Genomic DNA, 12935 nt, shown 5'->3' on the forward strand with positions numbered 1-12935 from the left:
ACCAGTTATGTGATCTTATATATATATATATAAATTTACATATATATTTATATATTATATTTTATATATATATGCTTAATAAAAATTTAAGATGATTGACAAGAATAAACTATCAATTATATCTCCTTGATAATTTTGAGAAGCAAATGCAGGTACCTTGTGCTTTGTTGAAGATCTTATATGTAAGTATTTTCATGTTGCTCTGAGAAATGATTTAAAGTAAAAAGGCAAAAAAAAGTGAAAAGGCAAGTGGTAGTAAAGTCTTCTTAAAAACACTGAGATAAGGGCACCTGGGTGGTTTAGTCAGTTTGGTGTCCAGCTTTGGTTCAGGTCATGATCTCATAGTTCAGGAGTTTGAGCCCTATGTCAGGCTCTGTGCTGACAGCTCAGAGCCTGGAGCCTGCTTCAGATTCTGTGTCTGTCTCTCTCTGCCCCTCCTTGACTCTGTCTCTCTCTCAAAAATAAACATTAAAAAAAAAACACATAATTTATAGAAGTCTCTTCAGGAAAGGTTCAAAAGTAAAAGTAACATTTGTTTCTACAAAGTAGGAACATTACATTTGTAAATGTGTTTTAAAATCTACATTATAGGGGCGCCTGGGTGGCTTAGTCGGTTAGGCGTCCAACTTTCGCTTAGGTCATGATCTTGCGGTTCGTGGGTTCGAGCCCCGCGTCAGGCTCTGTGCTGACTGCCAGCTCAGAGCCTGGAGCCTATTTCAGAGTCTGTGTCTCCCTCTCTCTCTCTGACCCTCTCCTGCTCACGCTGTCTCTCTCTCTCTCCTAGAAATAAATAAAAATTAAAAAAAAAAACCTACATTATAAAATACTAAAATATTAAACATAAGGGGAAGAAAATCCTTTTGATCCTATTAACATATCCAACAGTTCCCATTTTGGTTTACAGCAGTTTCCTTTGGCTTTTCCATGTGCACTTTACAAATTCTTGATAAATTAGAAAATATTTATTATAATTAATTATAAAATATTTATCAAGAATTTGTAAAGTGGATTGTGCTCAACTTTCTATTAACTAATTCCCTCCCACCTCTCTGTGGAGACTAGAGAACCATATATGTCAATAGTCAACAGATTGTACTGGGGCAAATATTTCAAGGATATACATTTAGGCTGAGGCCAGTAAAAGAAGGCACAACGGCACACACAGTGAGTCATCTCAGAAAGCTAGGCTCTTGAGGGTCAAGGGGTCCAGTAGCATGGTTAAGACCTAGAGGACATTATAAAAACCTAGATATGAGATGAGTGACAGAGTGAGCAGAGAATGGAAAACAGTCATACTCAGAAGAATCTAGGGCAACCCTCCTTTACAAAAATCATGGTTTCCACTTTCCACAAACCAGTGGACTATAGTTTGGCCTGGAGGATCCCATGCCTCAAAGATAAGGACAGAGTGAAAGGCTTCTGTGTATGTCCACTTCTGTTTCTAGGAACTCCCAAGTTAGTGTGATACCCACACAAATTCTGGCCTTGAGTTCTCAGCACACTACTTACTAAAAAAGTAATAATGGGCAAGTCATTTAACCTCTTAAATAAGGGTCTCTTATTTACTCATCTGTAAAGTAACAATAATTTATCATAAAACTAGGCACCTGAGAGTGAACAAGGGGCATATTAAGAAGTATCCCGGAAAAGAGCAATACAGACCTACCTCAAGAAGCAAGAAAATTTTCAAACAACCTAATCTTAAACCTAAAGGAGGTAGGAAATGGAAAACAAACACAACCCAAAATCAATAGAAGGAAATTAAGATTAGAGCAGAAATAAACAAAATGCAAACTAAAAAATTCCAGTAAAACAGGTCAATCAAACAGAGCTGGATCTTTGAAAAGATCATAAAATTGATAAGCTTTTAGGCAGACTCATTAAGAAAAAAAAAGGGGACTCAATCAGAACTGAAAAAGAGGTAACACCACAGAAGGGATTATAGGAATATTATGAAAAGTTATTATGCCAACAAATTGGACAACCTAGAAGAAATGGATAAATTCGCAGAAACATATCTCCCAAAACTGAATCAGGAGAAATAGAAAATTTGAACAGACTAATCAGCAATGAAATTGAATCAGTAATTTAAAAAATCCCCCGACCAGACACCTTCACTGGCAAATTCTACCTAACATTTAAAAAAGCACTAATACCTTTTCTTCCCAAACTCTTCCCAAAAAATACAAGAAGAAGGGATACATGATGTACATGTGTATACATGATACATATAATAAAGACACCACAGGAAAAAAAAACCTACAGGCCAGTATCTCCTATGAATATAAATGCAAAAATACTCAACAAGGTACTAGCAAACTGAATCCAATAATACATTTTAAAAAATCATTCACCATGATCAAGTGGGATTTATTCCTGGAATACAAAGGTGGTTCATTATTTGCAAATCAATCAAGAAAAAGGATAAAAACCATATGGTTATTTCAATAGATGCAGAAAAAGCCTGTGACAAAGTACAACATCCATTCAAGATAAAAACCCTCAAAAATAAGCAGGTCTAGAGGGAACATACCTCAATGTATTAAAGGCCTCATATAAAAAAACCCACAGCTAACCTCATTGTGAAAACTGAGAACTTTTTCCTTAAGCTCAAGAACAAGGCCAGGATGCCTACTCTCAACCACTTTATTCAACATAGTATTGGAAGTCCTAGCCACAGCAATTAGACAACATAAAGAAATAAAAGGCATCCAAATTGGTAAGGAAGAAGTCAAACTTAACACTATTTGTAGATGACATGATTATATATAGAGAAAACCCACAAGACTCCACCAAAATAGTACAAGAACTGATAAATGTATTAAGGTTGCAGGATACAAAATCAATGTACAAAAATTCATTTCATTCCTATACACTAATAATGAGGCAGCAAAAAGTGAAGTAAATAATCCCATTTACAATTACACCAAAAATAATAAAATTCTCAGGAATAAATTTAACCAAGGAGGTCAAAGACCTGTACTCTGGAAATTACAAAACACTGATGAAAGAAATTGAAGATGACACAAATAAATAGACAGATGCTCATGGAATGGGAGAACAAATACTGTTAAATGTCCATACTACACAAAGAAACTTACAGATTTAATCCAATCCCTATCAAAATACCAACAGCAGTTTTAACCAAATTTAGGACAAATAACCCTAAATTTGAATGGAACCACCAAAGACCCTGAATAACAAAAACAAAACAGGAGGCATCACAATCTCAGATTTCAAGATATATTACAAAGCTGTAGTAATCAAAACAATATGATACAAAAATAAAAATTAATATGGTACTGGCACAGCAATAAATCAGATCAATGGAACAAAACAGAGAACCCAGAAATAAACCCACAATTATATGGTCCATTAGTCTATGACAAAGGAGGCAAGAATATACAATGGGAAAAAGTCTCTTCAACAAATGGGTTGGGAAAACTGTACCACCTTCTTACACCATACACAAAAATAAACTCAAAATGAATTAAAGACATAAAGGTGAGACTTAAAGCAATAAAAATCCCAGGAGAGAGCATGGACAGTCATTTCTCTGACACTGGTCATTCTAGATATGTCTCCTGAGGAAAGGGAAATAAAAGCAAATATAAAGAAGACTACATCAAAGTAAAAAACTTCTGGACAACAAAGGAAACAATCAGCAAAAGAAAAAGACAACCTACCAAATGGGAAAAGATAAAGGGTTAGTATCCAACATACAAAAAGAACTTACTCAAATCAACACCCAAAGAACAAATAATCCAATTAAAAATGGGCAGAAGAGGTGCCTGGATGGCCAGGTCAGTTAAGCGGCTGCCTTCAGCTCAGGTCATGATCTCACAGTTCGTGGGTTCAAGCCCCACATGAGGCTGTTTATGTGGAGCCCACTTCAGATCCTCTATCCCCCTTTCTCTCTGCCCCTCCCTCCCCCACTTGTCACCCCCTCCTTTCTCAAAAATAATTTTTTAAAAAGAGGCAGAAGACATGAACATTTTTCTAAAGAAGATATCCAGATGGCCAAAAGATACATAATAAGATGCTCAACATCAATCATCACCAGGGAAATGCAAATCAAAACCACAATGAGGTATCACCTCATAGCTGTCAGGATGACTAAAAACAAACAAACAAACAAAAAAACAAACCACAAGAAACAACAAGTGTTGCTGAAGATGTAGAGAAAAAGGAACTCTTGTGCACTGATGGTGGGAATCCAAACTGGGGCAGCCACTGTGGAAGACAGTATGGAGGTTCCTCAAAAAATTAAAAATAATCAGATGATCCAGTAATTCTACTACTGGGTATTTACCCAAATAATGAAAAAAAAAAAAAAACTAAACCAAAAAGATACATGTATTTCTATGTTTATTGGAGCATTATTTACAATAGCCAAATTATGGAAGCACTCCATCAATAGATGAATGGATAAAGAAGATGTGGTATACAGAATGGAATATTACTCAGCCATAAAAGGAATGAAATTTTAACATTTGCATCAACACTGATGGGTCTAGAGGGCATAATGCTAAGTGAAATAAGTCAGAGAAAGGTAAATACCATGATTTCACTCACTGTGGAATTTAAGAAATTTTTAAAAATGAGCAAAGGGAAAAAGAGAAAAATAAGTCTTAAATATAGAGAACTGATGGTTACCACAGTGGAGGTGGATGGGGAATAGGTGAAATAGGTGAAGGGGATTAAGAGTATACATATCATGATGAGCACTGAGACATGTATAGAAATGTTGACTATATTCTACACCTGAAACTAATAGAACACTGTATGTTGAGTATATTAGAATTTTTTAGTGACTGAAAAAATAATAACTGTACTGGAAGAGTAGGTGTGAATCAGGATATGTGGTCATTCAAGTAATATTTGACCTTAGTGTAGCGGTGGAGATGTTCTGATGAGTATATGAAAATCCCACAGCATTTTACACTTGTGGGATGTTTTTATATTCATCTATCATGGAAAATGAAGGTCTTAGTTGCATTATTTTCATGGAGGATCTCCTTCTGTACACTTTTCTTCCCTCCAGAAATTCTTATAGGACAACAGTAGTGAATGAACTATACTGAATTGCAGTATTGAAAAAAAAGAGCCTAAATAACTGTTAGTAGTTTTCATAAAGTAAAAGCAACCATCAACAATATTAATATCAAGAAATAGAATATGACTATTTCTTAGAAGCTACCCTTGTGACACCCTTCACTGTTCACACTCCATCCCCCAACCCAGCCAATACTGAGATCAATTCCATGTTAGGCTGTTAGCAGCAGTGTTGTGATAACATTCTTGTGTATATATTTTGGTCAGCATGGATGCATTTCTCCTGGGTATACACTTAGAAGTGGAAATGCTTATGGGGCGCCTGGGTGGCTCAGTCAGTTAAGCGTCCAACTTTGCCTCAGGTCATAATCTCACAGTCCATGGGTTCGAGCCCTGCATCGGGCTCTATGCTGACAGCTAGCTCAGAGCATGGAGCCTGTTTGAGATTCTGTGTCTCCGTCTCTCTCTGACCCTCCCCTGCTTTCTCTCTCTCTCTCTCTCTCTCTCAGAAATAAAACATTAAAAAAAAAGTGGAAATGCTTAGTCTTATGTGTTATACACATGCATGTTCAGTTTTAGTAGAAATTGCCTAACAGTTTTCCAAATGGTAAAGCCAATTCACACTCCCACAAGCAGTGTCTGGGTTTTTCCATGTCCTTCTGGTCACATGGGATTTTTTATTTTTCATTTAAGCCATTTTGGTAGGTGAATATGGAATTGTATTTTGATTTTAAATTTCATTTCTTTAACAAAGTGAGTAAATGAATTTTAAAGCTGTTAAGAATTTCAATTTTTATAAAAATTTTCAGGCTTCATTTTATTAAATTGAAGCCTCAAAGATTATAGGCACATAGCAGCTTTCCCAATACTTCTTTCCTAATGTTCACTTCTGAAAGTTACTTTCTTGTCCCTATTTTAAATTATTAACCAAGAATTTAGTTTTAGTGGGTTTCAGAAAAGAAAACTATAATTATAAATAGGTTGAATTCCAAACAGATGGCTATATTCTGAAATGGCTGGTGTGAACTTCTGATTTGGTTGGAATTAATGGAACTTCCAACTGATTTATCCCAAAGTACTGGCAAGAATAGTATTCCAAGAGCCTACCAATGATACATATCAACAAATAAATTAAAAATGAGGGACAAGAGAAAGCTGTTCCATAGAGTAGAATGCCAACTAATGTAGAAGGAATGAGGAAAAAGAAAACCACCATTTGGCAACAACCATAGTAATAAATACTGCATGCAAAGAATTATCAGTGAATGCTTAGTGGGTGAAGTTGCTAGAAACAAGCCATTAACACAAATATTTTCCCACAAGATACTTATTACAATAAGAGAAAAATATAATAGTCATTTTATAGTGCAGTTGCCTGGGAGACACCATCTAAACCAAGTGATCAAACTTAACATCACAAACAGTAGGACATACTATTATGTGCCTCCTGACATTAAGAAGGCATAATATCACTCCTTGTCTACTAGTCCAGCCAAAATGCATAATGTAAATCTGATTATTAAAAAACTACATAAACTCAACTCGAGGAATACTGCACAAAATAAATGGCCTGCATGCTACAGAAAAGTCAAGATTATGATAGACAAAGATTAAGGAATTGTTCTGGATTAAAAGCAATTAAAAAGACTTGATACTACATGCAATGTGGCATCCTGGACTGGATCCTGTACTAGGAAAAAGAAGCCCTTTTTCTTTCTCTTTTGTTATAAAAAAACATTATTGGGATAATTGGCAATATCTGAATAAGGTCTATAAATTAGATAATAGCATTATGACAATATTAATTTCCTGATTTTAATCAATGAATTACAATTATATAAAAGTATCCTTGTTTTTAGGAACTAGACAATGAAGTATTTAGGCTTAAAGAAGTATTATGTCTACTACTTGACTCAGAATTTCACTTCAGAAGAAATTATATATATTTTATACACACACAGAATAAGGCAAACATGGTTCACATGTACTACTTATTAGTCTCAGAATATCACTTCAGAAGAAATTATATATATTATACACACACACAGAATAAAGCAAACATGGTTCACATTTTGGGAAATCTAGGTGAAGACATGGGAATATTTTATATTACATTTGTAAGCCTTTCTGTAGGTCTGAAATTATTTGAAAATTTAAAAATATTGATATCACAGTATTATCAACCACTGAAAAAAAAAATGAATCCATACAGATAATACATAAATGAGGAAAAAGAAGGTTGGTAGAAGTGAACTGTATAGCATGTGAATTAGAGGTCAATAAGTGTGACTTATTTAAAATTGTGACTGAGGAGTTAAGATGGTGGAGTAATATGGGGACCATGAGCTTGGCTCATCCCTGAAACACAGCTAGATCAGCAAACCATTTTGAACACCTAGGAAACTGATCTGAGGATTAACACAACAGTCTGCATAATTTGAGCCAGAGAACTTGGCAGGTAACAGTACAGAGAGGTGAACTGGGGGAGATAAAAGTCGTGGAGCCGCTGAGGGCAGGGAGCCATTTTCACAGAGAGAACAGAGAAGGAGTAAGGGGGAGAGAGTATAGCACATCAGGATCATGCAAGAAAAGCACTCATCCTGAAAGTAGCTGGAAAAAGAGAGAGTAAAAACACTTGCAGGGGACTGGGCAAAAATCTGTTCCCCAAAACCACTGATGAGAAGAAAGGAGAAGGTTTCAATACCACCAGCTTTCTATAAACAATGGAGCACAGAGTCTGAAATTTTGGAGCTCAGTGCCTGGAGGTGCTCCGATGAGGAAGGAGAACAAATTCCCAGGGTCAGGCAGTGTGGTCTGAGGGGTCCATGTGCCACACGGGGAGAAGTGGTTCCCCTGCATGGAGTGTATCTGGTAAAGGCGTTATGACCTCCTCACAGGCAAAAGTCCCAGTGGACCCCAGAGAGCTGCCATAGTTACGGATATTGGGACAAATGCCAGCTAAGTGCAGCAAAGCCTGGCACCATCTGTGTGTTGTGATTTACCATAAATTCTGAGCCTCTGCCACTGCACCATTGTGCAAGTGTTTTCTGGGACAAGCCAGCACTGGGCCATTGTTCAGTGAGACCCTCCCCAAAAGAATCAGCATGGGTCCAAGCCAAGAGAGTCTGTGAAGTGTGGGTTTTGAAACACAGTTCCTTCTGAGATAAAACTCTGGAGGGAGGTACTGCCTGGTAGGCGGACAGCTTGGGCACAGGGTAAAGGAGGTGGGGAGGGAGGGTGAAGGGGAGGGGCAGATGGAAGGCTTAGACAGAGAAGGGATGATTGATTATACATCTGTGAGAGCATGAAATTCACATACCAGAGAATAGAGAGCAAGGTGAAGCCATTTTCACTTCCAGTGTACCCACAAATGGATCAACCCCAGTGAACTAAGCAGCGCCACCAAAAAAAGAGGTGGTAGATATATACAATGGAATATTACTCAGCAATTAAAAATAATGAAATTTTGCCATTTGCAGCAACATAGAGGGAACTATAGAGGATTATGCTAAATGAAATTAAGTCAGAGAAAGACGATTTCACTCATATGTGTAATTTAAGAAACAAAACAGATGAACATAGGGAAAGGGAAGAGACAATGAGAAAAACAGTGAGATAGGCAAATGATTAAAGACTCTTAAATACAGAGATCAAACTAAAGTTTGCTGGAGGAGAGTTGGGTGGGGGGGATGGGCTAAATGACTGATGAGCATTAAGGAGGGCATTTTTTGGTAATGAGCACTAGGTAAGCACTTATATGTATGTGATGAATCACCATATGTTAACTAACTTGGATTTAATGTGAAAAAAAAAGTTTAAAAAATCACAAAGGAAAATAACCAAACAAACAAACAAAAAAACGATCAATAGCTAAATAGATTTTTAAAAGTGGTATATCCACACAATGGAATATGGTTAAATCTTAAGAAGAAAGGGAGTCCTGTCACAGGCTATAACATGGATGAACTATGAGGACATTATGCCAAGTGAAATAAGCCAGTCATGAAAAGACCATATAGTTCCACTTATATGAGGTACCTGGAGTAGTCAAATTCATAGAAACATAAACTCTAATCGCAGTTAGCAGGGGAAAGGGAAAGAGGATTTGTTGTGTAATGGGTATAAAGTTTTAGATTTGTAAGATGAAAAAGCTCCGGAGATCTGTTTCACAAAACGACATATACTTAACATTACTGAACTTAAAACTGGTCAAGATGTGGGAGGCACATGGTTGGCTTAGTTGGCTGAGAGACTCTTGATTTCATCTCAGGTCATGATCTCAGTCATGGGATCAAGTCCTGCATCAGGTTCCACACTGAGCATGGAGCCTGCTTGGGATTCTCTCTGCCTCTCTCCTACTTGGGCTCCCTCAGTCTCTCTCAAAATAAATAAATACATAAATACTTTAAAAAATTTTTTTAAATGATTTATTTTTTTTTCTGAGAGAGCGAGAGAGAGACAGCATGAACAGGGGAGGGTCAGAGAGAGAGGGAGACACAGAATCCGAAGCAGGCTCCAGGCTCTGAGCCAGCTGTCAGCACAGAGCCCAATGCAGGGCTCGAACCCACGAACTGTGAGATCATGACCTGAGCCAAAGTCGGACGCCCAAGCAACTGAGCCACCCAGGTGCCCCACATAAATACTTTTTAAGATGGTTAAGATGGTAAATTTTGTTTTGTATATTCTACTACAATAAAAATGTGGAGGGAGTGCTATGGTTAGAGAATCTTTTTTTTTTTAACACTCATTATAAAGACTGAATCAGGCAAAAAGTAACAATAATGGAAGTTACATTTAAGTAGAAATTCTGATTAAGAGCTGGACTTGTGCACAGTCACAAAGTGTCTCCTCAAAGACTGCTTAGTAACTGCAAGAGAGGATAAAATAATATAAAAAATAATTATTATTATTTAAGAGAAAAAGTGGAAAACACTTTGAATGGATGGTCAAAATTAACATCATCAATGAAGGAGAAATGAATGGACTGCATGAACCTTAGATGTGGAACCCTGAGACAGGATGGGTACCTGTGTAGTATTCCAGTCAAGAATGAAGACCTGAGAGGGAGGCAAGATGGCGGAGAAGTAGGGAGCTCCGTACATTTCACTCGCCCCCATCTCTCAAACGGGGAAGGCTTGAAGCCATAGGAACTCTTACAGAATCCAGGAATTTGAGAGGAAAAGGAGACAGAGTCTGCTCAGAAAACCTTAAGCCTGACCCTAGATGGGACGCATTGGTCCCAGGCGGCCCCGGGAGAAACTGCTCCTCGCTCGCCAGCTCGACCTGGAGGAGAAATGGCGGCACCTGAAGCCCCGCCACTGTGCTTCTGGCTCACATGATTCCCAGTGGGGAGGCGAGAGGCTTGAAACTGCTCGGAGGGACTCGCGGGCAAGTTTATATTTCGGGCAATATTAATGGGGTGTGCGGACTAAGATCTGGAAACGAGGCCTGGCTTGGGATATAAGCATGGCCCAATTGGCTACGCCTGCAGTACAGGGAGATCAGACCCAAAAGAGGATACCTCAAGAAACAAGCCAAAGTACACATGGTGGACAGTCCCAAATACCACTATTAGTAGGGAAATAAAATAACCAAGGTCTCAACAAGAGAGACCAAGAGACATCATTCAAAGAACACTTCCTGAAAGGAGAGGCCCTGGACAAAGAGCCTCCTTTGGTACAGCAGCACTCACAAGTGCAGAGTGCATAACAAGCTTTTAAAACAAGAGATAGAAAGTTAACCAAAATGACAAAACGGAAGAACTGTCCTCCAAAGAAATTCCAGGAAGAAATGACAGCTGAAGAACTGCTCAAAACAGATATAAGGAACATAACAAGAATTTAGAATAATAGTCATAAAATTAATTGCTGGGCTTGCAAAAGGCATGGAAGACATCAGAGAAACTACTGGTACAAAGATTATGGAGCTTAAAAATAGTTGTGATGAATTAAAAAAATGCTATAAATGAGATGGATAATAAAATGGAGGCATACAACGCACAGACTCAAGAGGCAGAAAGGAGAATAAGTGATTTAGAAGACACAATTATAGAAAAAAAGGAAGGTGAGAAAAAGAGAGATAAACTGATCCAGGAACACGAAAGGAGAGTTCGAGCTCAGCGATACAATAAAATGGAACAATATCCATCCGTGTCATAGGAATTCCAGAAGAGGAAGAGAGAGGGAAAGGCGCTGAAGGAGTCCTTGAACAAATTACAGCAGAGAACTTCCTCAATCTGGGGAAGGAAACAGACATTGAAATCCAAGAGGCAAAGAGAACTCTCCTCAGACGTAACTTGAATCAATCTTCTGCATGACATATCATAACGAAACTGGCAAAATATTAAGGACAAAGAGAGAATTCTGAAAGAGTCTAGGGATAAAAGGGCCTTAACATACAAGGGAAACCTATCAGAGTGGTTACAGACCTATCTACTGAAACTTGGCAGGCCAGAAAGAAATGGCAGGAAATCTTCAATGTGATGAACAGAAAAAAATAGTCAGCCAATAATCTTCTATCCAGCAAGCCTGTCATTCAGAATAGAAGGAGAGAGAAAAATCTTCCCAAATAAACGAAAATGGAAAGAATTCGTCACCACTAAACCAGCCCTACAAGAAATCCTGAGGGGGACTCTATGAAGGAAATGTCGCAATGAACGCAAGATACCAGAGACACCCCCACAAGCATGAATCCCACAAAAGACACGATGACTCTAAACCCATATTTTTCAATAATAACACTGAATGTAAATGGGCTGAAAGCCCCAATCAAAAGACATAGGGTAGCAGAATGGATAAAAAACCAAAATCCATCTATTTGCCCTCTACAAAAAACTCATTTTAGACCTAAGGACACCTTCAGATTGAAAGTAAGGGGATGGAAAAATATCTATCATGCTACTGGAAGTCAAAAGAAAACTGGAGTAGCTATACTTATATCAGACAAACTGGACTTTAAAGGCAGTAACAAGGGATGAAGAAGAGCATTATATAATAATTACAGGGTCTATCCATCAGGAAGAGCTAAAAATTATAAATGTCTACGCACCAAATATGGGAGCACCTAGATATATAAAACAATCACAAACAGAAACAATCTTATGGATAAGAATGTGCTAATAGCAGGGGACTTTAATACTCCACTTACAGCAATAGATAGGTCAACTAGACAGAAAATCACTAAAGAAACAATAGACTTAAATAATACATTGGACCAGATGGAGTTGACAGATATATTTAGAACTCTACATCCTGAGCCATGGAATTCACTTTCTTCTCAAGTGTGCATGGCACATTCTCCAAGATAGATCACATACTGGGACATAAAGCAGCCCTCAATAAATATAAAAGAATTGAGATCATACCATGCACACTTTCAGATCACAATGCTATGAAACTTGAAATCAACCACAAGGAGAAGTCTGGAAAACCTCCAAAAACATAGAGGTTAGAGAACACCCTACTAAAGAACGAATGGGCCAATCAGGCAATTAGAGCAGAAATTAAAACATATATGGAAACAAATGAAAATACAACAATCCAAATTCTGTGGGATGTGGCAAAGGCAGTCCTAAGAGGAAAGTACATTGCANGCAAAATACAGCATCCCTTCTTCATAAAGACCCTAGGGAAAGTCAGGATAGAAGGAACTTACTTAAACATCATAAAAGCCATTTATGAGAATCCTTCGGATGCCATCACCCTCAACAGGGAAAAACTGAGAGCTTCCTCCCTGAGATCAGGAACACGACAGGGAAGTCCACTGTCACCACTGTTGTTTAACATAGTGCTGGAAGTCCTAGCATCAGCCATCAGACAACAAAAGGAAATCAAAGGCATCAGAATTGGCAAAGAAGAAGTCAAACTTTCACTTTTCGCAGA

General features: G+C 37.7%; 1 protein-coding gene across 1 annotated transcript in view; it reads right to left on the reverse strand.

The window, feature by feature from the left end:
- The window catches only part of ICA1L (islet cell autoantigen 1 like), a 64005-nt gene that overhangs the window by 3190 nt on the left and 47880 nt on the right, over positions 1-12935 (reverse strand). The window lies entirely within an intron of this gene.

This window comes from Crocuta crocuta, unplaced genomic scaffold (genome assembly GCF_008692635.1).
Source record: "Crocuta crocuta isolate KB4526 unplaced genomic scaffold, BGI_CrCroc_1.0 scaffold159, whole genome shotgun sequence".
In the NCBI taxonomy this organism is placed as follows: Eukaryota; Metazoa; Chordata; class Mammalia; order Carnivora; family Hyaenidae; genus Crocuta; species Crocuta crocuta.